The following is a 24,365-nucleotide window of genomic DNA, read 5'->3' on the forward strand; positions in this document are numbered from 1 at the left end:
GTCTTGATCCACCACCACTTCTCTATATGCTTTTATGAACACTCTTACACTTTTCAAAATCTTCTTACATACATTATCTTATTTATTAGGGGAAACGGAATGAACTACTAATATCATTCCCACTTTAAAAATAAATAAATGGAAGGACAGAGAGATTAAACTAACTGCTCAAGGTCACACTGATAGCAAGTGATCACATTTTGACCAATATTGACCGTGATGAATGACCAAGTGTTGAACACTTACTACAGGTAATATGTTAATTCCCAACAGCCCTAGCAGATGAGTAGTGACATTATTCCTGTTTTGTAGAAAAGAAGTATACGTGGCTTGCTAATGTCACACACAGCTGGCAATGGCAGAGATTAGGTTTAAATCTAGATATGCTTGCCTCCAGAGTCTGCAATCTTAACCCCTATCCTTTCTCTCTGTAATCCAGCAGTTTGCCTCCTCTTGGAAGAATCTAGTGATTCTTGCATAGTAATTGTGACTTTTCTATTAAACCCCATCTCTTTCTACCATGGTACCTTCATTTTAATTGATTTCACTATTTGTAGCATCATCTCACACTTTTTCTGTTAGTCACTTTTAAAAAGTATTATTCCATACACCCCACCTGTCTGGTCTCACAATGCACCTGATTCTCTAGCATTATTTATATACTTCTCCCTTCCTTCTCTAGTTATTTGGAAATATTTTTAAGGCAGAAACAATGTTTTAATTTTATATTACATTTTATTGTTTTTGCATTGAAACCCAGGTCTCCCAACTCCAAATGTAATACTTTGATCAAAACCACAGGCTCTGAAGTCAGGAAGACTCAACCAAGTTCATGTTCTGACTGCCACTAACTGAATGGGTGACTATGGCCAAGCTATGTGGTCTCTCTGACCCAAAAATTACTCATCTGTAAAATGGAGCTAGCCAAATCATAGATCAGAGGTGAGGAATATTCTAGGTCATGTATAAGCTATTCTACATAGTGAGTAGCAGATTTAGAAATGACTCAATAGAAACTGCTATTGGTGTTATCATCAGTATTAATTATAGTTATGAAAAGAAAGCTGCCAGCTTTGGAAAACTCCTAATGCTTAAAATTTCTCTTGCTTAGGAAATCTCTGGGTGTTTTCTAGAGTCTAATAAATAGGGATGTCTCTCATATAACTCAGATGGTTTGATAAAAGCCATTTCTTGAATATGATGCTGGAGTCAGTAGATAGGTTGTCACAGCAATAATAGATATATCACAGTCAATAGAAAACCATAAGAAATGGAAATCCAAAGTGATTGGTTATAGAAATGAAAAATTACTTTTCCCTACCTTGAAAACAGGTGATGTCTTTCAGCCATTTACTGTCATTGGATAATGAAAATAGTACTATTTTTGTTAAAATAACTGTGACTGACCAATTCCTTTTTGTAATATGTTCAATGGGAAATTTCTTAGTTTTCTGAGACCATTCTGGGCTAATAAATTAGAAAGTTTCCAAGAGTTGGGATAAGGACTTTGAAATGTCATGACCTGTTTCAACATGAAGCTGACAGTGTAATGAATAACAGAGTTTCAGGATCCTGAAACTTTGATTGCTTTCCTTTTCTTATTTGCTTTATTCATCTCAGAGAAGAAAATGATCCACATTTGTAAAATCACCTTATCCTGCAGTTGGACATTAAACATTTATTTTAAACATTAAAACTGCTGAGCTTGCGAGTTTATGACCCACAGATACTTCTATTTATTTATTTTTAAATTTTAATTTCTTTATGTTGAAATTGCAAAATCCAGTGAATCAAAGGAAAATGATACCTGGAAGCTGTGACTTTTCATGAAGTGTAACCAAATGCAGCTGGTCAGGAGAGCATGAAGCAGGGATTTTGTTGGTGGTGCCTGCTGGAATGGCAGGGCTGAAATGTACACATTTTTTATTGGATGCTTTATGGTTTGGTTATGTTCGGATTATGGTTTTTAAAATATCTTTGGGTTTTGAAAACCCAGAACAATGTATTCGTAATCCATGGTCCATCAGCTTTATTGTGGCTTTCATTTTCTAGAGAAAGAGTGGTTTTGCATTTGCAATGAATTAGCTCTTTATTTTCCCAACTCTCCCATTTCATTATAGTGATACAATCTATTCACCTAATGATAAACAATTTTTTTTCCAATTCTTGGTCAGTGATTGGATTACACTAAAGGAATTTTGTTTTCAGGGTGTTGGTGTGTATCCGTAAAACAATATAAATTTTGTATTGATGAGGGAATTGCCTTTCCTATTTAATTATGATTGTGGGCCCCGTCTCGTCTCTCTCTCTCTCTCTCTCTCTCTCAATGAATAAAATAGAGAACTATTGTGAAGAGATAATAAGCTACTAAAAAGCATTCAGTAGTTGTTACTGTTATAAATTATTCACTCCCTGTGGCTTTAGAAATAAAGTTCTTTATCTTTTCAGAGGCAGCTCAAGAGTAGAGGCATTTAGGAGATCTCTCACCGAGTGGGCAGACTGAAGATTTCTCCCTGTACTGTTATTGCTTATGTGCTCCATCTCTTAGGGCAAAGTAGTTTGCCTTTCTTCTCCCAAGATTGTTATACATGAAAATATAAAGATCATTGTATTTTGATGCATCTTCCAGGAATGCTGAGAGGTAATGAAAAGAGACAAGTACAACCCATATGAGAGATCATTTCCTCAACTCTTTGTTAAGATAGATGCATTGTAAATGGGAACATACTGTGGTGTATTGGCAGGCAGGTCATCCGAGTCTCTGGATGTAGAGAATTACAATGTGCCTCTGTTATGTCATTTATTTTGTACTCACATAAGCAATTGCAGGAATGCACAAGCTAACATATCAGTTATGAAAGAGATCAAATGAGGGCCTACGGATGAATGAGTCTCCTTAGCCAATAGTTGACAGTGCTTAGAGTCCTGAAGGATGATTTCATTGACTTGTTGCATCCTTCATGCAAACAAGGATTCGACAGCTGTCAAAAGGGCAGATTGGTCTCTAGAATCTCCAGGGATCTATGTGAATAGTGTCTGTTTGGAGAAGTGATTAGAAATATTAATGGGCTCTGAAAACAAATCAAAAAGCATGTACCTCTAAGACCTGGCTCCCTATAGGGTCAAATTCAGGAAAATTGGATTTTAACAATTGAATTTGTTTTGGTTCCTTTTTAAAAATTTAAGCGTAGTCTCTATTTTGAATAAAACTGTTATAAGAGAGAAAAGTAAGCTTTACTGAAATAGGCAGTAGGTAGGGCTGAATTTAGTATTCTGTTTTATTGTTGTTGTTCCTTATTCGCTTGCTTTGTGATTATGCCTAAATCTAGAAAGCCCAAACGAAGCATCATTCCCTTAACATTTGTCTTCTCTTTCCTTTTATTTTTATTTATTTATTTATTTATTTGAGACTGAGAGTCTTGCTCTGTCGCCCAGGCTGGAGTGCAGTGGGGCAAACTCGGCTCACTGCAACCTCTGCCTCCTGGGTTCAAGTGATTCTCCTGCCTCAGCCTCCTGAGTAGCTGGGATTACAGGTGCCCACCACTACACCTGCCTAATATTTGTATTTTTGGTAGAGATGGGATTTCATCATGTTGGCCAGGCTGGTCTCGAACTCCTGACCTCAAATGATCCACCTGCCTTGGCCTCCCAAAGTGCTGGGATTACAGGCCTGAGCCACCATGCCCAGCCATTTGTCTTCTCTTTCAATGCACAGAAACAGGAACTATCTCTTTGCTGGGTTATATATTCAAATTTTAACACACCAAATTATTTCTTCTTGAGGGATTAAAGTTTTAGATAATGCTAAAGTCAGTGAAATAAATATTTACTGTTTTCAGAGCAAGAGGGGTTGAATGGAGAGCTGTGGCCCACAGTAGAATGGATATTTAAGAAGCATGTGGATGTTCCTGGTTAGAATGTTAATCCATATGAGGCAAATCTAAGGGTAGAACCACAGAACACTAGACCTGGAAGGATCTTAGAAATCACCTTATCCAAGCTATTTACTTTCAGAGGAAGAAAGAGACATGAAAAAGAGAGAACTGCCCAAGGCCACACAATCAGGATGAAATCATCAGGAGTAGAATTCAGGTTTCTTGGCTTTCATTGTTTTATAAATGTCTTGAAGCACTGACTTAAAAACTGAGTAAAATCCACTTATTTCAAAGAATATTTAATAGCAAAATTTCTAAATAACCTAGTAATGACTTGCAGTTTGTTTCAATGATTTTTTTAAAAAATAAATATTACCTATGATTATGTAAGAGTACAGGGCAGTGGTTCTCAACTGGGGAAGATTTTGCCCCTCCCACACCAGAGAACACTGGCAATGTCCAGAGACATTTTTGGTTGTCCCAACTGGAGAAGGAGAAGGGAAAGGTACTGGGATCTAGTGAGTAAAGACCAGACTATGCTAGACATCCTATAATGCACAGGTCAGCTCCCCACAACAAAGAATTATCCAGCCCATAATGTCAACAGTGCCACCATTGAGAAACCATGGCCTAGGTGCATGACCTTTGAGGAATGCAACAGCCTACTTTGTTCTTCTCTTTTCTTTTTTTCTTATTGATCTACCATGGTTCTAAGAAGAAATACCTATATATCACCATGGTTGATATTTGCAAAAAACTCTTGCAAAGTATGTGAACTATTGCAGATGTTTGTAAATCCTGAATTCCAAACATGGAACCCTTGTGTACTTGTTTTCTATAGTTAACGACTGGCACTGTTCAGTGACACTCAATCAGAGCTGATGCCGGCTATGAGTACAGCATGGCCATGCAAGCTGACACTGGCTGAATTCAAACCTTCTTAAGCAGATGAACATTTATATGTGGGGAGAGACCTAGAAGACAAACTGGAATCTGGAAGGGTTAGGATATTTGGCCTAGTCCTCACAGAGGGGCTATGTATGAGGCCTTCAAAGTTCACTGGTCCTGATAAACACTACAGTTTCTTGAGGGAAATCAGATAATGCAATAATGCACTGCACCCCAGGAATTAGGCATTTCCAGACTTCACTGGTTTTCTAGAGAAGTCTGCTTAATCATTATATCCTGTTGCAAACAAACCGCTAGACTGACAATACCACCCAATAAAAGAATAAAATTTGTCCATCTATCATTAAGATAATCGTTATTGATTAGTCTCCTTATAATTTTCTGCCTTTTGTTTTCAGATATTGGCTATAAATCACAGCCACAACAGGCACCGAGCCTGTGTTTGTGTCTATTATGTGGTCCTGATAAGACCGGGCAGCGTTTTTGACCTTCCTGATGCGAGTTATTGAGATTGATTGAAGCGCTTTGCTTGTCCTATCCTAGACACTGTGTAATTAATGTTTCATTATGTTAATACATGCAAATGTGAGAGTATGTGTTTGATTGGGAGGTGAGAGAACAAAAAGGATTAAAGAGTTCACTCCAAAGTACAAATTAATTTATTGCATTGCTAACTGGCCTCTGAGGAATGAGGGAGTAGGCTTCAAAATGAAAGGAAAACAATGCACAAAGAGAAAATGCTGTTGCAAGGCTGTCTTTCAGAGGTGGTGTAGTTAATGGTTACAAAACAGATATTCAGTCATATGACAGAGACCTTGCCTATGCAGTGGTTTCAGCATGTCTCCCTCCATAGTGAAAGGGTTTAGGACAGGGAAGCCAAAGAGTATTTTCTCTTTACATATACAAGCATTTATGCATAGACATAGTATATTAGAACCATACTATATTAATATAGTAGAGTGATCTTTCATATGTAAACAGTGATTGACTTCATGACATTATCTGAGGTATAGCAGGAAGGAAATTTTAACCCCCAAAAAACCCACCCACAGATCTACAATTATGTGCATATTACTGCATTTTCTTCCTTGTCTTCACAGTGATAATTTTGATTATTTCCCAATATATTAATATATGATGCTCTGTGATTTACTTATTTCCTTAATGTCAGACAATCAATATGTTTTTATTTGTCTGGATTTGCTATGATAGCAAATATTTTAATGAGCACTGTTTTTGTATATACAGTAATTTTTGTTCTATTGAATTATTTTGCTGTGATAGCTTCTTAGGAGTGGAATTACTAGAGCCTAAATCTTTTTATGGCTTTATATATGCATTGCTGTTTTAGAAAAATTCCCACTCCCAATATCTAGCATAGAGATTCAATAAATGGGTGCTGAATTTAAGGATGCCTAGACTTCTACTAGACTATCCTAACTCTTGAGGTTGCCATATTAAGTTGTTTTAGCTAATCGTTCCTTAATGTGGGTAAAAGCTACTGACTCCTCCCATACATACCCACGAAGTGATGCTATTTTGAATAGGTTTTAAAAATAAGAAGCAGAAGAAAAGGGTGTTTAGAATTTAAGACTCAGCCAGGAAGGGCAGGCTTGGATTGGAGAGAGAGTACTAATAGCACTCTGAAGTCACTGGATAACCAAGGAGAAGGGCTTTGAAAAAGTAAAGAATGCTAAAATAAACATGGATTGTGTCTTATCCAGGATTTATTCACTGGAGGTATTGCAGAGCAATCATTATAAGATATTCACAACCATTAGTATGTTCTGTAACTTCATTTATTGTTTATTTACTTTCATTTCTGATGATTACTTTAGAGCGGGGGCAGGGTGGGAATATGTGGTCATGCCCATTTCTTTTCCCACTGTCTATGGCTGCTTTCCTGCTACAATAACGAAGTGGAGTAGTTGGTCCATAAAGCTAAAAATAGTTAAATGGCCCTTTGCAGAAGAAAGTTTGCAGACCTCTGATATAGAGAAATAAATCTGACTGTCAGACATGGAGATTGAAGTCCAATACATTTCAAATTCATACTTATTCTTTGGGCAAATTATAATTTGTCACGTCCTCAGGCTCAGTTTTCTCCTCTCTAAAAATCAACATAACAATAATCACGTAGTTGGTAATCAAATCATGTAATAGGTTAAAGTATTAGTTCATTTGTTCTTCCCTCTTCTAAAAGAAAAAGTTCAAAAATGTAATCGGTATTTATCTAGTAGTTACGTTCATGCTGTCGTGATGTGTTCAGTTGAAGATCCATTAGACGATGTAAATTTTTGAGAGTATTTTGTATGAGTTAATAATTAATGTAACCAAAAAATGCTAAGTCAATCTTCTGTAAATGTCCCCTGTTTGTAGCTACAGCCACGCTTAACTGTAGGTTGCTGATGTCAGCATTGGCTGGGAAGGTTGTCTGTGTCAAAGCATCTGTGTCAAAGCATCAAACTCACCACTATTAAGCAAAATGGCATAGAGTTGTGAGTTACTGAATGTGATGGAGAAGGGTTCTCTCCTGTGATCCTAACTCCCATGCCTCGTTCTGCCATTATTCTTCATGGTCAAGACCAGTAGAGTTAATAGTGTCTAAATGTCTGCAGTCCTTTCTAACATGATTCATGTATCATTTTTTATAGTCACATTGCAAATTGACAAGGAAGTCAATACTTTGGTGATATTTGTTGGTTCACAGTTTCCTTCACTTCGACCCATCACATTTTTGATCATTTGGTCTCAGTTCGTTTTCAGCTACATGCCAGTGTAACTAGTCTACAGCCATCCCTTTCAAGTTAGTGTCAGGAGGTGCACCAATAAACACTGCCTTTTTTTGTTTTTTGTTTGAGACAGGATCTCACTCTGTTGCCCGAGCTGGAGTGCAGTGGCATGATCATAACTCATTGCAGCCTCAGACTCCTGGACTCCAGTGATCCTCTCACCTCACCCTCCCAAGTAGTTAGGACTAGAGCTGTGTACCACCACAACTGGCTGATTTTTAAATGTTTTTGTAAAGACAGGTTCTCGCGATGTTACCTAGGGTGGTCTCAAACTCCTAGCCTCAAGCAGTCCTCCTGCCTCTGCCTCCCAAAGTGCTGGGATTACAGGTAAGAGCCACTGCTTCTGGCAGACATTGGCCTTTAATCCATACCTAAAGAAGTTTCCATTAATGGGTAAACAACATTTAGATGAGAATGAGGCATGATTCTCTGTAATTCAAATTTAACTGAAAATCCAGAAGCATGAGAGTATATTATACATTTCAGAAACAGAAATGTATATACTATATTTCAATATAATTAATTCTGTTTCTAGTGCCTGACAAGATTTATCACTACCAGATAAAAATAAATATATTTCAAACTAGAGTGTAATTATGAACATCTGTATCATCTTTAAAAGAGTGATAAGTAGGTGACCATATATCTTAGGTTGCCTAGAACAATTCCAGTTTATGCACTTTAAAAATATATATTATTTTTATTTTTTAAACTTCCGTGGGTACATAGTAGGTGTATATATGTATGGGGTACATGAGATGTTTTGCAGTTTATACCTGTTGTCCTGGCTTAATTATAAATCGAGTCTCCTTTCAGTCTCAAAAGTGTCTGAAATATATAGTAAATTATATGATTATCCTAGCCATCACTCTAGTGATTAGCTTGAAATTAGTCAAAAGCAAAATGCACAATGTCATAATTAGCCTGTCCCCGTATCATACGCGTTTTTTTGTTAAATTATACTTTATTTGACATTGTTGGCAAAAAATGATTGGCATGCTGGTGTTCAACAGCAATCTCATCTAAAAGCTACTTTTAAAACCTTGGCTGACTATGTTACTGACTCTATATATAGGAGATGTTATCTTGTATCCAGGTGGGTATCCATGAATGCCTTTAATCTGCAGAGTCTGAGTTTCTCTGGTCCTGCATGCCCATAAGTAAGGTTTGAGGCCTGCAGCTAGCAACCCAAGCTTTAGACCCAGTGGAAAGTAATTACTCAAGGAAGTAAAAGATGTTCACTCCTTTTCCTTTATCCCCTTTAGTTCATTAAGTATATTAAAGATGGAAAGATATTCTCCTTCTCTGAGACTAACACTGTTCAATACTTAAAAAAAATTACCATTATCTATTATGTATTCAGCACTGCTAAACCCAAACAGGGAAAGGGATTTAAGCAGAATTGTAAGTATAGTTCTTAACTTTGAGAGTAGTAAATAAAATATAAATGTATGTGGTAGATCAATAAACATTTTCTGGGTGACATAAAAGTTTCAAAGGCCTGATACTTGTAAAGTCTTATAAGAAAATGCCTTGTTTCTTCGTAGATTCCATTATATGGAATAAATCCAGGCTTTTGATAATTCAGATATAGCCCTGAGGATAAAATAAAGGTTATCTAATTTTGTATTACTCTTTTAAAGATGATACAGATATTCTAATTTTGTATCCTTCTCCACCATCAGCTCCATCCAGGTCAGACACTCAGGGTCTTCTGATTTGTTGCTGGAAGGACAGAGAAACTGTCTTCATGGAGACCTTCCCCAGGAATTCCCTTGACCATCCTGCCAACACGCTGTGTTAATCCTAGGCTCATCCGTCCAGGGCTCACTGGTTGCCAAAATGGGTAGTATGATAAGCCATTTTACACCAAGTTATTTGGGGTATCATAGAATCACTTACTTTGTCCCTCTTCCCAGATTATATAGTTACATGATGCATTAGGGTTCTCTAAAGAGACAGAACTAACGGGATAGATGAATATACGAAGGGGAATTTACCGGGAGAATTGACTCACACGACCACAAAGTGAATTCGCACAATAGGCCATCTGCAGGCTGAGAAGCCAGGAAGCCAGTCTGAGTCCCAAAACCTCCAAAAGTAGGGAAGCTGGTAGTGTAGCCTTCAGTCTATGGCCGAAGTTTCAAGAGGCTCTGGCAAATCACTGGTATAAGTCCAAAAGTCCAAAAGCTGAGGAACTTGGAGTCTGATGTTCAGTGGCAGGAAGCATCCAGCACGGGAGAAGGATGGAGGCTGGAAGATGCCATCTTTTTATGCTGGCAGCTGATTAGATGGTGCCCACCCAGATTGAGGGTGGGTCTGCCTCTCTCAGTCTACTGACTCAAATGTTAATCTCCTTCGGCAACAACCTTACAGATGAACTCAGGAACAATACTTTGCATACTTCAATTCAGTCAAGTTGACAGTCAGTATTAACAATCACACATGACAAAGAGGTTTCAATACCAAACACTCCATGAGGATTTTCCAGAATCACAGTAGCTAAGAGGCAGTCTGTATCAAATATTTCAATTAGTATTGTGTGTTTCTGTTTATTCCATCTCTGAGCTGGTTTGGCCCTACTTCTTTGCTTAAACAGTGTGAGAAAAAGAAATAACATATATAAGCAGAAAGGTGATCTAGAATTAATCCTACATGGGAATTCAGACATTGACATTTTGTTACTAGGTCCTTTTCTGAGCTGTGTCACCTTGGTCAGGACAGTTAACCTCTCTGGGTCTTTGTCCCTACCTGCAAAATAAAGTCAACAACCTTTCCCTGACCAACAGGATCAAAAGAGTCTGTTATCAATCACTCTTAATTTACTGTAAACATAAAAAAAATAGAAAAATCACCCAGTGTTTGTAAGCTACAACACAAACCCTCAGCAAATCTTTGGGTAACCCTGGCACATGATTTAAGATGGTCAGTAATTCCTATCCCTACCACCAGACCATCTTTGCGCAAGAGAATGGATCTTGCTGTATATAAGTGACTTTGATAATTATCAGGTTTTTTTATGTCTACATTATTCATTCCTCTGGCTGTGCAAGAGTGAGGGCACATTTTTCATACTGTTTTTTGAACTGCAGAGAAAAAAAGTTGAAAGGGAAAGAAAGAATATTTCACTTACTTGATTACGTTAAAAGACAGTAATAGGGTTGGTTAATATTATCTAAACTGTACAGTAATTATAGTTTTTAAAATTACAATCCTAGTACATATTATACAAATAAAAGTGTTATATAGCAAACAGTGACTTTTTTGTGTGTTCTCATGATAACTAATAAGTCCCCAGCTTCTATGACATTGACGTAATATGAGGTTAAAAGAGCTACAGGTATTAGGAGAGAACCCACAGGTGGGGCAGAACAAGAGTGGAAGCAGGTGGATGTCTGGGGTCACATGCTGATGAAAAGTCTCCAGCTGATGAATGATGGGGGAACCCATATTTGAGATAGAGACTTGTATATTATACTCAATAAATTCAGCACACTTTCTGACCTTACTTTGGCTTTCTGTCTGAAAATTGTATATAAATTTAGTTCTGAGTATTTTATGACAACACTTGAACCCCTCAATGGATTTATAGTCTCTATCATTCAAGGGGACTTGCTGTTTATTATTTAGATAAATTTTAGGCTTTTACTATTCCTAAATGGTGCTCAGGAGACCATGTCTTTGCTTTGAGTCTTACTGATTTTTTTTATATTAGAGATGACGTGAAAGGAATTTGTTAAAGATCAAATAAGATAAATTAATGAAAAGCAGCTGGATAGAAGCACAACCAGGAATGGTAAATAGTGGTTAAACAACTCCAAGACCCCACAAGACACCACTGGCGATACTTTGACAATTCCCTAGCTCTGCAGGACTTCCAGTTACCCAGACATCTTTTTAAAGCTAATGAAAAAAACTCTACTGTGCAACAGCAGAGTGGGCTAGACTGCACTGACTTTATTTCAAGAAGAAAACCAAAGAAATCTTCATCTTAAATATGTTTTTCATGGAAGATTAATAACACACTTAGTAAGACCATTTTCTCATCCTGTGGGAGTTTTTTAGGACAGGATGATATGAAAATGGCATGCGTTTTATGTTTCATAGGTAATTGGAATATATTTGGTGAAGCCCCTGGAATAGGTACAGCGGGAAGTAGTAGCCTTGGACACAGTGTGCATATCTAGAGGTGGTGAAGACAGGGACAAGGAGGGAGGAATGAAATAAAGGATCTGTAGCCCTGGACTAGAGGACTGTCGGAGAGAATGAGGAAGCCAGAGAGCTAACAGGCATTTAGTAGGTGTTTGATAATAAGTGTGAATGAATGAATACGATGAAGAACTTCACCTGGATGCACAGCCAACAGACCGATCTTTTAAAGCTTATAAATGCTAAATGTATTAGCAAAAGAATGGAGTGTTGAGGAGAGCTTAACATAAGATGGCAGCTCTGAGCTTTGATGCCCCTCGCTGCGAATCAGCAATATCATCTCAGAGCAGGGTCATCAGACTACAGCCCAAAGGAGGGCCAACTTTGGCCCTCTGCCTGTTTTTGTAATAATGGTTTATCGTTTTTAGATTGTTATCTTTTACATGGCAACATAAGTATCCATATACCATCCTCGATTTTGCCTCTTGGTCCACAAAGTGCAAAAAAATTTGTTATCTGGCCCTTGATAGAAAGTTTGCCTTACCACTGTCTCAGAATATGACAGAAAATGTTATCAGTATAGATACTGCTAAGCATGGTTTTTATTGACAGTAACACAGGCACATCTTGCTTAATGATGGGAATTGTTCCGAGAAATGTATGGTTGGGTGATTTTGTCATTGTGCAAACATCATAGAGTGTCCTCACACAAACTTTAGATGGTAGAGCTGACTACACACCTAAGCTGCATGGTGTAGCCTATTGCTCATAAACTACAAACCTGTACAGCATGTTATTGTACTAAATACTATAGGCAGTTACTGTAGGTAACATGATGGTATTTGTGTATCAAAACATAGAAAAGCCACAGTAAATATTTTGTACAAGAGATTAAAAATGATGCACTTGTATAAGGCACTTACCATGAATGGAGCTTGCAGGATGAGAAGTGAGTCCATGAGTGAGTGGTAATAGAATGCAAAGACCTAGGAAGTTACCATGCTTACTGTAGACTTTATAAACACCGTATGCCTAGGCTACACCAAATTTATTTTAAAAATTATTTTCTTCCATAACAAATTCACCTTAGCTTACTGTAACTTTTTTTACTTTATAAACCTTTAATTTTCTTTCTTTCTTTCTTTCTTTTTTTTTGTCTCACTCTGTCACCCAGGCTGGAGTGTAGTGGCACAAACATGGCTCAATGCAGCCTCAACCTCCTGGGCTCAAGCAGTCTTCCTGTCTTAACCTGCTAGGACTACAAGTGCACACTACCACATCTGGCTATTCAAAAAAAAAAAAAAAAAAAAAGAATGTTTTTGTAGAGATGGAGTCTTGCCATGTTGCTCAGGCTGGTCTTAAACTCCTGACCTCAAATGATCCTCTCACCTCGGCCTCCCTAGTTGTATGTGCTAGACTTTTATACTACTGGCAGCACAGTAGGTTTGTTTATAGTAGCATCACCACAGACACGTGAGTAATATGTTGCACTACTGCATTACAATGGCTGTGATGTCACTAGGCAATAGGAATTTTTCAGCTCCATTACAGTCTTGTAAGACCACTGTCGTACATGCAGTCCATCATTAACCAAAATGTTATTATGCAGCTCATGACTGTACTGAGTAGTTTCAGTCATTCACAGCCAACCTAGCAGAATTAGGTCCATTTTTTTTAAACATATGGTATGATTTTTCTTTCACTGATTGAAGAAATTTTTCCAAATTATTTGCTTTTGTCTATCTATGTTTGGTTATTCAGCAGGTATTTGTTAAATACCTCTGAAATAGGCAAGGGTTCCCAGGGGTTGTATGAAATAAATAAATATGATTCATGTTTGCTCCCTTGGAGTTTGCATCATAATAAGGTAGAAATTCTCAAAAATATGATCTGCAGCAGGAAGATCAGAGCCACAAGAGAGGTACAATAAAGGGCTATCACTTCTGAGAGCTGAGTCTGTCACTGCTATTCAGTGAAGACTTTCTATCTCTGCACAGGCCTGTGTCTACCATTTACATTTTGTAAAGGAGGAACCTGCTGAGAATTTATGTTTACTCTTTGGCTTAAAATGTATAACTAGCTCTAAGGTACTACTGGAAATCACACCATGTCAGAGGCCATGTGAATGCTGTCGGCACTGGCCCCTGCCTGCTAGTATGGTGGGTCCAAAGTACTAACCAAGAGCTTTCTTTTGCAATTGAGAATACCTTTTTTCATATACATTATAAAAACTGCTCTATTAATCTACTTGGAATCATCTGGGGCTCTTTCTTTTTTGAACAACCCACATAGAGTCCCTCAAAAACCCTATTGATGCTATCTTTAAAATGGGTCCTAAATATGGATTCTAGGAAAGGCTCTAATTAGAATATTTTTAGAATTTGCAACAACCAACGCCTGCATGCAGTAAGCCCTTTTAAGTAGAGGCATGCATATTTCTTCATCTTTCAGTTTCCTTCAGCTGAAGACACATGAATAGGTCCTTCATCCTTGAGGTTCACATTAGACCGTGAATAAGTTGCACACATAGACGCTGGAAATTCCCTTACAGTTCTGACCTTCTAGAGAGGCTTCATTCTTGCTCTCCAAGTCATCTCCCACGGAACTTAAATCACCATCTATAAAACAAGTTATTTGAGAAGTCCTTTAATAAATGCTGACCTCCTGAGCTGTTTAAAACTCATTGGTGCTTAGTTCCAAAGCTGATGTTTCTGTTATCACTGTGGGTTTTCCTTCTTAATACCATTCATGGACTAAGCAGAAAAATATCACCTTTCTATTCAGACAAGACACAGTAAATATCATGACAAAATGAATGACAGCATTTTAATGAAAACCACTATTTGGCCTCTACCTTGAGAAAATTGGACTTGTTATAATACAAATGTTTTATCACTGATGGGTCCCCACATCAGACGTTATGCCACAATGTCAACCATGAGGTTTGCTGAATTTTTAAGGTTTTCCCTGGACCTGTCAGACCTTTGTGGAATTAATCCTTCGTATTTGTAATAGGAGTTTCCACAAGATGAATACTTCATTTCTCATGAATCATAATAAAGCAGCCCGCGCTTTGTCAGCAGAGTGACCTCTGCAGTCTTTTATCTTCAAGAGAAAAGATTAGACTCTCTATTTTATGGATAATGAGGTAGGTTCTTGATCTCTTGGCACCTCAGTAACTGCACTCTTTGTGGTCTTGTTTCAGCCTGTGATAAACTGATCAGAGGGTGATTATAGCAAATCTCTTAGTATGATAAATTCCCTCCTAAATTTGAGGGTAATTTTTTTTTATGTAAGTAGCAAAGTTAATAGGTGTGAACTCATAGACTTTTATAATATTAGAGCTGAAGATGCCTCAAAGTGATCTAGTCCAGCCTCCTTGTTTTATTAATGAGTGAACTGATTCCCAGTGGTGTAGCCCACACTTAGAAGGCTAATGAGGGGCAGATTAGACAAAGAACTCAGGTCTCCTGACCCCTGTGCTGGGAGCTTTCTTTTGCAATTGAAAGTGCCTTCTTTTTTTCATATCAATTACATAAATTGCTCTGTTAATCTCCTTGGAGTCTTCCGGGGCTCTTTTCTTTTTTGAGCTACCCTCATGTCATCCCTCAAAACCCTATTGACTCTATCTTTAAATGGGTCCTGAATATGACCATTTCTCACGACCTCGACTGCAATACCTTAGGCCAAATCTCATCATTTCTCACTGGAACAATGGAAATAGCCTTCAGTCTAGTTTCTCTGCTTCTTCCAATGACCTCTATTCTCAAGACAGCAACCAGAATGATCCTTTAAAGCAGGGGTTCTCATCCTCACCACTACTGATGTTTTGGGATGGGTAATCTGTTCTTGTGAGGGCCTGACCCGTGCATGGTAGGATGTGCTACATCCCTCTACACGGTGGATGCCAGTAGCACCCCTCTCAGTTGTGACAACCAGAAATGCCTCCAGACGTCGCCAGAAATTTCCGAGGGGACAAAATTGTTCCTCCATTGACAACTACTACTTTAAAACATAAATTGTACCTTTTTGCTCTCCTTATTGAAACTCTTCTGTAAATTTGACAGAGTTAAAGCAAAATTCTTTCACTTGCCTACAAGGTCCCATTCAGTCTTACTGTGAGCCCTCAGACCTTGCTTGCTGGAACTCTCTCATTCACTCCAACTCAGCTATTCCTGGGATGGGCTCGTCACACCTGCCTGGGTGCCTTAGCATCCTCTGCCTGCCGTGTTCTTCCCCTATATATCTGCTCCACGTCTGTGATGAACTGAGGGTTTGCATCCCCCAGAATTCATGTATCAAAATCCTAACCCCCAATGTTATAGTATTAAGAGGTGGGACTTTGGGGAGATAATTAGGGTTAGACAAGATCATAAAGGTAAGTCCCCCATGATAGGATTACCTTTCCTATAAGAAGGAGAAGAGACATCCAAGCTCTCTGTCTCCCCATGAACAAAGAAGAGGTCATGTGAGCACACAGTGAAATAGTGGCCACCTACTGGCCAAGAAAAGAGGCCTGAGAATGAGACCTGCCTTGCTAACACCTCGATCCTGGACTTCCCAGCTTCTAAATCTGTGGGAAATAAGTCTTTCTAAGCCACCCAATCTGTGGTATTTTGTTATGGCAGCTGAAGCAGACTATGACAATATCCTTCTTCACAATATTCAGGTCTTTGCTCAAGTCTTGCCCTCCTCAATGAAACCTTCTCCAAATCCCACAACTCCTTCCTTTCCCTTTTGATTTTCTTCTATAGCACTTAGTCTCTTCTGACATTGTACATATTTGCTCAGTTAGTTCTTTATTGTCTGTTCCTTCCTACTAGAATATAAAACCTAGAAGGATAGGGATAATTAGGCTGTTTATTAGGGATTCTTCAAGGCTGTTTGTTCCCAGCCTTGAATAATGCCTGATGCAGTAGGTGCTCAATAAATATTAGATGGATGAAGGAATGGCATGAAAATGTTTTAAAGATCTTTTACACCACTGCTAAGCATTACAGTAAAAACAAAATAATATTACAAAGTTTATGATTTCAATTACATTTTGTCAATGCAATATTTTTCCTTTGGCCTTTAAAGCAGAATTTCAAACTTAATAGGCTTACTGACAAAGTGCTACAATAAATGTGCCACTAAAAAGCAAGCAATTTTCCAAGTAAGAGTGAAAGCTATGACACATGACACGTAGTATGAATGAGTTCCCCTTTGAGAAAACCTAACCGGAAACAATCCAATTAAGAATGGGCATAGGAGGATCCTTAAAATAACAAGTATCAAATTTGAATATAAAATATGATCACAACCATGTGGATAATAAGGCAAATCATTATAAATGAGGAAATAATTAATTTCCTGGAAGGAAATGCACAGAAATTGTAACAGTTTCTGTTAAAATGATCATTATTGGATAAGCAAGGTTATGGACAATTATTATGATATATGATTTTATGTCCATATTTTTGTATTGTGTACACTAAATATGGGTAACTTGATACGAGGTTTCTAAAAGTTGATCAGTCGCTTCACAATAGATGGCATCTCCAAAGCTTGTCTACTTGGCTGCCATCAAAATGGAGATGATCTCATGCACTGGGTACTCCTTAAATCACACTTTTTCTAAATACTCACAAGAACACTTCTTAGTGTTTTAGTTGACAGTTCTGCATTTATAAAATGCCATCCCTCTCTCTACTCAGAGAAAGACTGATGAAAAACACGGAAGAGAAAGCTAGCTTATATTCTATCAAACTGAGAGGAAAGAAGGCTCAAACCCAGGGCAGATTAAGCAACACATCAAAGTTTCCCTTTTTAGTGTTAATTTTGTTTGAGACCTGGGGCATGATAACCTACATGTCCGGAAATGTTACTTGTTGGGCTGGAAAAAACATTTCATTACAACTTGCCAGGTATCACACAGCAAAATCAAACTGCGACTTAGAGCGTTAGCTCTTGGAGCAACAAAGGAATGAGGAAGTCAATCTCCCGCTCCAATTTAGCCCTTATTATTGTTCTTTACCATTGGATTTAGCCAGAGGACACTCAGGCAGTTGCCTGGGGCACACACTTCTTGCCCTTTAAAAGCCTCAGATCTCTGCAAAGCTTCTTCAGCTTTGTGGAAGTTGCCATGTGCTCAGAATGTCGGATGTGGAGCCTCTGTGTGGGCTCACTAAGAGATTTCAGCTGGGACAGTTGCTTCGTGAACTCCACATCTTACCTCTATATTTCCAAATTTAGTTCCTTGTAAAGGGAAGAGAAAAAGAAGAATTAGGGTGTCAAGAGCAAATCGGTTCAGCACCCTTTTGCTGAGAATATTTGGTGGTGGTGTACTTGGTCAGCAAATGTCCTGACACTAAAATCACTTCCTGATTCAGTCATGCTAGCTTTCCAAGAATTTACTCTTCTCTAGATATGTGACAACTGAGGAGCATAGTAGGAATTTATTTGCTAGTTGCTTACTTTAGCTATGGTCTTAAGAAGGAATTTCATGGAGGATAGGTTTCTCAGATAAAATACAGGATGCTCTGTTATATTTGATTTTGAGTAAATAACAAATAATATTTTAGTATAAGTAAGTCTTATGCAATATTTATTTATTATAAGTATTTAGGACATGTTTATACTACAATTTATACTAAATTTGTTTTTCATATGAAATTCTAATATAACTTGTGTCCTTAATTTTTGTTTACTAAATCTGGCAACTCTAATGAGGGAGGAGCTTCGACTGTTCCTTTTAAAATTTCACTTAAATTTTCATCCATAGCTTCTCTATATTTTAATGATCCTTAGTAAATTCCCATAGTAAAATGCATATGTTTTCTTTCCTGATCAGACTTTTTTTACATTATTTAAGTTCAGGAATTAATTCCACATAATTCATTTCTGATTTGCATTTTTAGTAATAAAAATTTGTCTTAAATGGCTTTAAAATGTTAGTCTCTGGCAACTGCAGAATGAACATAATCTTTTAAAAATACGACCATGTATTCTGACAATTTTTTTAAATGTCTTAACAAAGTGAATAAAATGGCACCAGTGCTTCACAAAACCCCCAATAGTCATAGGTGCTGGTCCTTTGGTGAGTGCACATTTTCTCTCTCTGGTCGAGCGGAAATTAAAGTCTTCCATTAATCGGAAATACACAAAGCACACCCTCAGGCTACAGCACAGTTAAATGGCTATTGTGGTTTTCCCATCTAGAGACTAAACTAGACTAAGGGGCAGATCAGCCTGGTAAGTGTCTACAATTATATTGTGGAACTAAAATGGAATAAAAGAAAGGCAATGTGATAAAGAATACTGGATGAACCCAAACTTCTTTTGGAAGAGGATTGTAGTTATTGTCACTGTTTAGAAGAAATCCTCTTATAGCCCCTTATGTGAAGAATCAAGAATATTCCAAGGAATATTCTAAATGTCCAAATGACCATGGAAGTTTAATTTTGCTTAATGGGGTAAGGCTATTTGGGGCCCAAACAGTCTGCTGGTTGTAATAGAGGAAAGATTAGGTATTGTAAACAATAGCCCTCTTTCTTGATCCTTTCTCCACTTCAGCCTTTCAAAGAGAAATATATAATAAATATTAATAAAACGTGTTGAAATAAGTGTTCAATTATTTGCCTTTCTAGATTCTCCTTCTAAGTTCACCTACTTACTTAGAAAAATAATCAACCCAAATTACACAAATTCCTCAACTATGAAAAATCATGACAAGATAGTACAAGGGACACAAGAACCCCCTTGCTCCAATCCAGGCCAGCAGATGTTTTGGAGCAAAGTTCTAGAGCTTTAGTTAACATGAGAATTCCCTGGAAGACTTCTTAAAGTACAGATTGCTGGGTTCTACTGCCACAGTTTCTGATTGGGTAGGTATGGGGCAGGGTCTAGAATTGTGCATTTTTAAATGTATTTTTATTTTTAATTAGCACATAATAGTTGTACACATTTATAGGATATAGGCTGATATTTTGTTACATGTATACAATGTTTGGTGATCAAATCAGACTAGTTAGCATATCTATCACCTCAAAAAGTTATCATTTGTTTGGGCTGGGAACATTCAAAATCATCTCTTCTAGCTATTTGAAAATATTCACTAAATTATTGTTAACTTCAGTCACAGTACAGTGCTATAGAGCATTAGAACTTACTCCTCCTGTCTAACTGTAATTTTGTATTCCCTAAGCAAACTCTGTCTATCCCCTCCCCACCCTTCCCAGCCTCTAGTAACCATTGTTCTACTTAACATTGTGCATTTTCAGCAGTTTCCCAGGAGGTGTTGCTGTTGCTAGTCTAGGGACTGTACTTTGAGAATGACTGTTTCAGAATTTGTATTCTGATATACTAAACCCAGTGAAGTTAACATATGCTTAGGGATTCTGTTACTTCATGTTTGTTTGTTTTTGTTTTTTAAATTTCCTGCTCCATTACATAGCCTCACAAGTATTATAATTTTTTTCCAGGGCTAAAGACCAGAGTTGCAGTTGTACATGTAATTGATATTTGATAAATTGAAAGTAGATTATATTGCATCATCCATAGAATTATTTTTATTTCCTTCAATGGAGGTCTCTTTATTTGTCTTAAGCAAAAAGAAGCAAATATGGTAGCCTCTATTTCTAAGAAGAGATGATAGTGGCATGGTTTTCTGGGTTGATATGAAGATTCACGGATCATCAGAAACTCTAAGCACCCCAAAATGAAAGCTTGTGTAATTTTAAGGATAAAATTATGCATAGCAAGTTCTATGGGGATTTGTATGACATTTGCTAATCTCAAAGTCTTGTAGGAGCTTTTTTCCCCACTTCCAAGCTACTTCTTATAAATTTCATTTTGAACTTCTATTGCCTTAACCAGAAGCTTTTACATTTTGGACCTGGAAAGAGATTTCTGACTCCACAGAGAGTTATTTTTTACACTTAACAATGTTTGATATTGTAGATAAAATGTCACACCTTAAAAACCTCATTTTAAGTTAGTTTGCCTCTGCGACTGAATGGTCTTTGGAACTAAGAAGAATATGATAAAGAGAGCAAGCACAAAGGGACTAAGCTTAGAGAAACATTTGTACTATTTGATCATTTTAGTGAGTTTCTAAAATATATTAAGAATATTCTGTATGTATAGCTAATTAATATAAACTTGAAATGTCTTTGGCAGTGTTATTTCTGATGCTTATTTATGTCTGAGAAAACTAAAACAAATAGATAATAAAAGTTCTCCTTTAGGTCCTTCCTCAAGGGTAGGCCTTCGTTTATATCCTCATCAGGAAGCATGGAAGGTTTCGCTATCTTGGTATCTGCTTACAAACTATCATTTTACAGAAAAAAAAAAAAAGGAGGAGAAGAAAGAGGAGGTGGAGAAGGAGGAAGTGTAAGGGGAGGAGGAGGAGGAGGAGAAGGCCCAATGATGATCTGACACTTAATTACTTTTCTTCAAACCATTATAGATAAGAAAAGCTAGCCAATAGTTAAATACATATATGGCTTTATCCCTATATTTTAACCAAAGATTTAGAAATCTTCCCAAACCAACATTTGGAGGGAGAGATGGAAACACTCATTTTTATGGTGAACTCTGATGTCAGATTCCGTTGTGTTAAGTTTCTTAATGGATGGGATTTTGGAACTTTCCAGTTTATTTCTCCACAATATATTATAGTTGCCTCAAGTAATTTTATGGCAGAGTTAAAAGGATTTCTTTCTTTATGAAGCAAGGCTTGGAAATGTAACTATTTGAGGGTTCAAGGGAATGGCCATTGGACATCTTAAAAATAAAACCAAGCAAAATAAACTTCTCCATTAGGTTTTCTCCTGGATGAAATCCTCACCATTGTAATTCTAATATAAAATTATCTGCAGCATTGTAAAATAGGAAGTTTAGTTTTGATTCTCAAAATGAGTTCTTCTGTTGCCTTCCCATGACCTCCTTTCATGCGTTTTCCAGGAGGTCTACACTTTGATTGAACTCTGAGTACCTAATTCCAGACTACAACTTTTTGAGCCACAGGCTCCAAAGTTATTTGTGCTTCTTGTCTTCTTCAGTTTTATCATCTCTGTCTTCCTCTCTTCATACATTAAATCGGCGTAGCTGATTTACAATTAATCCTTGGATGAAGTCATTTTATAAAATTATTTTATATTAAGAAATTACATACTGGTGGGCAAAATCTCTCCAAATGGAACCAGTACACTAAGAGAAAGGGTTGAGAGGGACCTAAATTGATGTCAATGTAATGTATTCGTGGGACATTTCTTAGGCCTGTGTGAAATACAAGGAAGTTGAAGGTAGCCTTGCCTAATGACGCAGGGTATTTTTCAGTGCCGCTTCGCCAGCCGGAAATCTTCCACAATACGCAGCACTCCTGCCTGGGCCTCACTGGGCTCTGAGCTGGCTGCTGGGCTGGTTCTGCCCTCTCAGTCTGACAGGCTGCTCTCGGCTTATGCTACCACCCCTGATCCCACGCCCACCATAGGTGTGCCAGGCATGGAGCGGTGAGGGGTGTGTGAGTGAGTGATTGCAGAGTCCAGCCACGGCACAGAGCCAGGTGCGCCAGCTGTGTCGGTGGGGCGGGCAGCTTTTGGTGCCGGCACAGGCCGTGGCTCCCTGTGAGACGGCAGCTGGACCAGACATACTGCAAGCAAATTCTGCCTTGGATGCTGGTGTCTGGACTGGGGGAACACGGTGACACCCAAAAAACTTAGAGACGCCAACAACCACAGAGCCCCAAAAGGGTGTTACAGCATGTCACCGTTTGTTTGTTCCTGTAGCCCAGCAAATAAGGGCGTGTCAGAGCTCTGGCTCCGGGAGTCCCAAGGTCTGTGCCTCCAGAAGGGTTGCAGCTCTTCTCTCCTTCCTGCCATATGCAGCACAGTGAACGGGGCAGGGGGTGGGCAGGAGTGTGTTTTGGCTCCTTTGTGTTACAGCTCATTCAGTCCTGCTGCCCTACTCTGGCCCACGGCTCTTGGGCTGGCCCATCCCTACTGCCGCTTCTTGTCGTCTTGGGTGGCCACTCGGGCAGCAGTGGAGGGCTGGAGGGCTACAGTGTTACAGCTCCTTTTGCACCTGTTGTTCAGTGGGTCCCAGGTTCTTCTCCCGCATCCAAGAAGAATGAGGTTGCCTGGATAACTGGAGAGTGAGCAAGGCGGAGAAAAGTTTTATTGAAGGACAGAACATCTCTGAGTGGAGAGGCGATCTGCAGTGGGTAGTCCCCAGGTGTGGCTGAGTCTGGAGTTTCTATAGGCTCAGAATGTGGGAGGTGCAGGCTGTAGGTAGCTATGGAAAAGGCAACATTTGATTGGTTAAAAAGCATTATTCGGGCTGGGCCCATTGGCTCATGCCTGTAATCCCAGCACTTCGGAAGGCTGAGGCAGGCGGAACAACTGAGGTCAGGAGTTTGAGACCAGCCTGGCCAACCATGGCCAGCATGGCCGTCTCTACCAAAAATACAAAAATTAGCCAGGTGTGGTGGCGCATGCCTGTAATCCCAGTTACTCGGGAAGCTGAGGCAGGAAAGTCGCCTGAGGCGGAGGTTGCAGTCAGCCAAGATCACATCACTGCACTCCAGCCTGGGAGACAGAGCCAGACTCCATCGCCCAAAAAAAAGAGAAAAAAAAAGAATTATTCAGAAAGAACCAATCAGGAAAGAACAGGCAAACAGGAACAGAAGTTCTCATTCTGGCCACAGACTCCATTCAGAACCAGCAGCCCAGTTTTCAGCCTTTAGGCTTTTTGCGGCTTGAAGGTTGGGTTTCACTGGGGACCCACCCCTGTCTGCCTGGGAATTTGTCTGCCTCCTGCCACTGTCACTAACATGAGCTGAAACTTAGAAAAGGAGACCAGTAGAATCATATCTACTATTTCTCAATTAACTTGATTCACCAGGATCCATCTTTTCTATAAAACTAATCACTAATGCAAGTTACTTAAAGCAGTGAGGTGCCTATATCCCAGAGCCATATATTCAAAATATAATTGTTATAAAGAGTACAAAAAGCTCAAATTGCCATTGAACTGCAAGGGTAATTGTGTTAAAGAAAAGTTGATCTATGTACTCACAGCACTGAAAACTGTCATAACCTCCTTGTTTCAGACTAAGTGGATTATTTATGTGTGATAATGGGCACATATGCTCATTAACATGCTGTCATAAACAGCTGTGTTAAATGTATTATGTGTTCTGTGACATAAATAAGGTGCTCAACATGAGGTTGTGTTTAAAATATAGGCCCCAGGAAGAACAAAAAAGCAATAAATGCATTCTAATATAGTTGGCTGGTCTTGAATTTCAAATTTATTTCTTCTTTATTAAGGCTACTTGTATGGAAATTGTGGGTATTACTCTAGTGAAATATCTTGGCATTCAAGGACATTAGAACTTCTTTCTGCTGTCTCATCCTTAGTGTTTCTCAAGCCAGGTTTGCTAGCTTGTGTTTCTTTTCTGGTAGAGGAAGAGATCACGTAGACATGGGAAAGGTATTTTCAGCAAAATCAGCCTGCATTGATTCAGCAAGCTTAGAGCAGTGTTCATTTGACAGATGCTCTCAACTCAATCTTGTTCTAAAAGCCTCCAAACTAGATGTTGAACTTAGAGATCATCTAGTTCAACTTCTTAATTTTTGCACATGAAGGAACTGAGTTT

General features: G+C 38.4%; 1 protein-coding gene across 5 annotated transcripts in view; it reads left to right on the forward strand.

Moving 5' to 3' along the window:
- The window catches only part of DCC (DCC netrin 1 receptor), a 1,213,980-nt gene that overhangs the window by 392,791 nt on the left and 796,824 nt on the right, over window positions 1-24,365 (forward strand). The gene's annotated exons all lie outside the window — the stretch shown is intronic.

This window comes from Pongo pygmaeus, chromosome 17 (assembly GCF_028885625.2).
Source record: "Pongo pygmaeus isolate AG05252 chromosome 17, NHGRI_mPonPyg2-v2.0_pri, whole genome shotgun sequence".
Lineage (NCBI taxonomy): Eukaryota > Metazoa > Chordata > Mammalia > Primates > Hominidae > Pongo > Pongo pygmaeus.